The sequence below is a fragment of the Tachyglossus aculeatus genome, chromosome 15 (genome assembly GCF_015852505.1).
Source record: "Tachyglossus aculeatus isolate mTacAcu1 chromosome 15, mTacAcu1.pri, whole genome shotgun sequence".
NCBI lineage: Eukaryota > Metazoa > Chordata > Mammalia > Monotremata > Tachyglossidae > Tachyglossus > Tachyglossus aculeatus.
This window is the reverse complement of record NC_052080.1, coordinates 17,756,279-17,761,858: the sequence shown is the minus strand read 5'-3', so window position 1 is coordinate 17,761,858 and position 5,580 is coordinate 17,756,279.

The following is a 5,580-nucleotide window of genomic DNA, read 5'->3' as shown; positions in this document are numbered from 1 at the left end:
GGCTCTGGTTTCAATTGAATGCCCGCCCTTTAAAGGATGTTACCTTTAAAGGATGCTAATGATGCCCAGGAATTATCTGGTTTGATTTATACACCTCTCCAAATTTAAATAACGAGGGGCAGGTGGGTGCCCGCTCCCCCAGGGAGTCGCCTGGGTGGAAGAAGAATGTTTCTCTTCCTGGAGTCTCCCTCCGTCCCGGAGACTTCACCTGACAGCCCTGGAGATGGTTTATTCCCAGCTCCCAGACCACGGTGGCTAAAAGCCAGACATTCCCCATGCCATCCGACTCCTCTTTTCCCTTCCTGATCACGTTCACCCTCCTGCTCTCTCTGCCCCATCCGTGAGGACCCCCACTCAGAGAGTGCGGTGGAAACCGGGGCAGGGCTAGACGACCACTTGTCTACTGTGTGACCTTCGGGAAGTCACTTCACTTCTCTGGGCCTCAGTTACCTCATCTGTAAAATAGGGATTGAGACCCTGAGCCCCGCATGGGACAGAGACTGTATCCAAACCGATTTGTTTGTATGCATCCCAGCGCTTTGTGCAGTGCCTGGCACATACTAAGTGATTAACACTAAGTTTGCCACTTGTCTGCTGTGTGACCTTGGGTAAGTCACTTCACTTCTCTGGGCCTCAGTTACCTCACCTGTAAAATGGGGATTGAGACTGTGAGCCCCATGTGGGACAGGGATTGCGTCCAACCCGATCTGCTTGTATCCACCCCAGCGCTTAGTAGAGTGCCTAGCACATAGTTAAGTGTTTAACAAATACCATAATTAAAATAATCAATATTATTATTATTACAATAAAGGGACGGCTGATTTAGTCCAACTGGTGCAGCCTATGGGAAAGAGCCCAGGCCTGGGAGTCTCAGGACCTGGGTTTGAATCCCGACTCCACCACTCATCTGCTCTGTGACCTCGGGCAAATTACTCAACTTCTCTGTACCTCAGTTTTCTCACCTGCAAAATGGAAATAATAATAATAACTGTGGTATTTGCTAAGTACTTACTTTGTGCCAGGCACCGTACTGGGTGGATGCAAGCAAATCAGGTTGGACACAGTCCTTGTCCCACGTGGGGCTCATAGTCTCAATCCCCATTTTACAGATGAAGGAAATGAGGCACTGAGAAATGAAATAACTTGCCCAAGATTACACAGCAGTCAAGTGGCAGGGCCCGGATTAGAAAGCATGACCTTCTGACTGCAGGGCTCCATGCTCTATCTACTATGCCATGGCACTTCACTGTACTGATTCAATACCTGTTTTCATTTCCCCCTATGCTTAAGCCCTATCCGGGGGTACAGGAGAAGAATTGGGTCTAATAAGGATAAAATCAATTGATATTTATTATGATCTTGCTATATGCCAAGCACTGCACTAAGCATTAGGGTAGATACAGGACAATCAGTTCAGAAACAGTCCCTGTCTTACATGGGCTTCACATGCTAAATGGGAAGGAGAACAGATATTTCAACCCCATTTTACAGATGAATACACTGAGGCCCAGAGAAGTGAAGTGCCTTGCCCAATGTCATCCAGGAGGCAAGTGGCAGAGCCGGGATGCCAACCTAGTCCCCCGACTCCCAATCAAGAAATGATATTTATTGGGTGCTTACAGAGTGCACAGCTCTGTATTAAGCGCTTTGTGCTCTTTCCATTAGGCCACACTGTGTCTATTCCGATTGTGCTTTATACACCCCGGTACATGGCTGATAGAAAACTTAACAGATGTCACAGATTAACAGCTATCAATATCACTATTATCATTATCACATTATTATTACCATTATGGTTGCTAATATTATTAGTATTATTACAGGCATCCAGAAAGATTCCATCCCAGGATAGGCCTCATCAAGCATGTAATTGAATATGAGAGAGATAATAATACTAATAATAATGATATTTCTTAAGGGCTTACAATGTGCCGGGCATTGTGCTGTGGGGGGTTACAAGCAAATTGGGTTGGACACAGTCCCTGTCCCAAATCTGGCGTACGGTTTTATCCCCATTTTACAGATGAGGTAACTGAGGCATAGAGAAGCAAAGTGACTTGTCTAAGGTCACACAGCAGACAAGTGGCAGAGCTTGGATTAGAACCCAGGTCTTTTTGACTCTCAGGCCTTGCCCTATCCACTAGGCTATGCTGCTTCTCAAGAAAATGGCCAGTGCCAAACTGTGATTAAAAATCCCCAGGGCCAAGTGGAGCGTAGTTGTCTTACCTGATGGAGTTCAGAAACCAATATCTTTTTTGGCTTGGATCACTGGGGGAGAGGGCAGGGAGAGGGAGAGCAGAGAGGGAGACCCATTGAGGAATTCTGTCTTTCCAGAACTTGGGCATCTTGAAGAAAGGGGCTGAGTCTGGAAAACTCACTGCATCGATGCCATATTTATTCATACTGATGCTATTAATGCCTGTCTACTTGTTTTGTTTTGCTGTCAGTCTCCCCCTTTCTAGACTGTGAGCCCATTGTTGGGTAGGGATTGTCTATGTTGCTGAATTGTACTTTCCAAGCGCTTAGTACAGTGCTCTGCATACAGTAAGTGCTCAATAAATGCGATTGAATGAATGAATGAATCTTGGCGACCATCACCCTTGAGCTAGTGGTCAGACCTCTTCACCGTCCTTCCCCCGCTCCAATCCTTCAGGCCAGGCCGTTTAATACCAGCCAGTCAGCGGACAGATCAAATTTGAGAGCACTTCACTGAAATCCTCATTTGTCTCCATTTCCCAACTCCGCTCTTTTGAGGACAACGATCCTTTCCCCTTCTCTCCCTCCTCCCTGCCCCTCCTCGAGAAATACAATTAGAGACAGAAAACATAATAAGCCCGGAATCACAAAAATCTTCCTTCTCCCATTTATCAACACCTCAGGGGTGTACAGGTGAAGCAATAGGGTGTTTTAGAGAACCCACAGGATGTTCTAGTGGAAAAAGGCCAGGGCTGAGAGATGGGAGACTTGAGTTCTACTCCCAACTGGGCCACTGGCCTGCTGCATGGACTTAGACAAGTCACTCAACTTCTCTGGGCCTCAGTTTCTTTCTCTGTACAATGGGGATATAAGACCTGGCTCTTAGGGATGTTGTAAGTATAGAATGATATAACTGTGCATGTAAAAGCACTTGGTTTTGAACAATATGAGCAACTGAAGCAGTGTGGCCTAGAAGACAGAGTGAGATTCAGAAGGACCTGGGTTCTAATCTTGGCTCCGCCACTTATCTGCTGTGTGACATTGGGCAAGTCACTTCATTTCTCTGTGCCTCAGTTCCCTCATCTGTAAAATGGCAATTATTGTTTCTAAACTGTGAGCCCGTTGTTGGGTAGGGATTGTCTCTATTTGTTACCGAATTGTACTTTCCAAGCGCTTAGTACAGTGCTGTGCACACAGTAAGTGCTCAATAAATACGATTGAATGAATTAAGACTGTGTCTCATGTGGTACATGGACTGTGTCCAACCCGATTAGTGAGTATCTACCCCAGTGCTTAAGATAGTGCCTGGCACATAATAAACACTTAACAAATACCACTTTAAAAAAAAGTAAGTTCCTTGAGGTCAGGGAATGGGTCTATCAATTCTGTTGTATTGTACTCTTCCAAACACTTAGTTCAGTGCTATGCGCACAGTTAGTACTCAACCTTCTAGACAGTGAGCCTGTTGTGGGCAGAGATTGTCTCTATCTGTTGCTGGAATTGTACTTTCCAAGCTCTTTTTACAGCGCTCTGCACACAGTAAGCGCTCAATACATACGATTGAATGAATGAATCAATACCACTGATTGTTGTTCAGGTATTTCTTAAGCACTTGCTATGTATCAAGCACTGTTTTAAGCTCTGAGTAGATACAAGGTAACCAGGTTGGACACAGTCTCTGTCCCACGTGGGGCTCACCATCTAGGGACAACAGGAATCAAATCCCTACTGTGCAATTGAGGAAACTGAGGAACAGAGAAGGTAAGTGACTCACCCAAGATCACACAGCAGACAAGTAGCAGAGCCAGGATTAGTACCCAGGTCCTCTCACTCCCGACCCATGCTTTTTCCACTAGGCCACACTACTTCCGTGAGTGAGGGGGCTGTCCTCAGCTTCCGGCTGTCTCCCCCTTTAGACTGTAAGCTCACTGTGGGCAGGGAATGTGTCTGTTACATTGTTATACTGAACCCTCTAAGTGCTTAGTACAGTGTTTTGAACACAGTAAGTGCTCAGTAAATATGATTGACTGAGACTGACTGACTACCAGTCTGTCTGTCATCCCTCCGGCCTCTGGAACCGGGATTAGAACCCAGGTCTCCTGACCCCCAGGGCCTTGAGCTCTTTCTACCAGGCCCCGCTGCTTCTCTGAGAGGTGAGCTGATCGATAGCTACCATGACAGCCGGGCCCAAGGAGTGTCTCCAACCCGTCTGAGAGACCAGGGCTGCCTGGTGACTTATCACTTCTTAATAATATAAATAGGGAAACATTATGTGGGCTTATTGATCACCCCCTTGACCAATCAATCAGGAGTCAAGGTAATATGGTGAACAAATATGTGGAATGATAATTACTTGTATAATAACCTAAATGGAATCAAAGCGCTGCACAGCTCAGCATTCCCCTGGAAGCCCCTTGAAGATCAGGCCTAGAGGGTGTGGGGGTGGCATGCTGGTGTTGGGGTGGTAAAAGGGCTCCTCACAGTCTGGCCAATCAGGACAGATCCCAAAGGTCCCCATCCCTCATCCTAGAATTAGGATTAGGTCATTTTGTAAAAATAATATTTATAGAGAAACAGCATGGCGTAGTGGATAGAGTCCGGGCCTGGGAATCGGAAATTCATGTGTTCTAATCCTGGCTCTGCTGCTTGTCTGTTGTGTGGCCTTGGGCAAGTCACTTCATTTCTATGGGCCTCAGTTACCTCATCTGTAAAATGGGCATTGAGATTGTGAGCCCCACATGGGACAGGGACTATGTCTAATCTGACTGATTTGTATCTATCCCAACCCTTAGAACAATGCTTAGTGTATAGTAAGCACTTAACAAGTACTATAATTATCAAATACCATTATTATTATTATTAATATTATTAATAGTATGTTACTATGTGTCTCATTGTGGGCAGGTAATATGTCCACCAACTCTATTATACTGTTATGTTATACTCTCCCAAGTGCTTAGTTCAGTGCTCTGCACACAGTAAGCATTCAATAAATACAATTGATTGACTGATTGTGTCAAGGACTGGGCTAAACACTGGGGAAGATACAAGCTTATCAGGTTGTACACAGTCCCTGTCCCACACAGGGCTCACAGTATAAATATTATATTTATCTATTTTGATGGTATTGATGCCTGTCTTCTTGCTTTGTTTTGTTGTCTGTCTCCCCCTTCTAGACTGTGAGCCCATTGTTGGGTAGGGATTGTCTCTATCTGTTGCCGAATTGTACTTTCTAAGCACTTAGTACAGTGCTTTGCACACATTAAGTGCTCAATAAATACGACTGAATGAATGAATGAATATAAGTAAGAGGAAGAAGGGGCATTAACTTAGCCGCTCTGGGGCCAGCTTCTTCATCTGTAAAATGGGAGCAAAATACCTGTC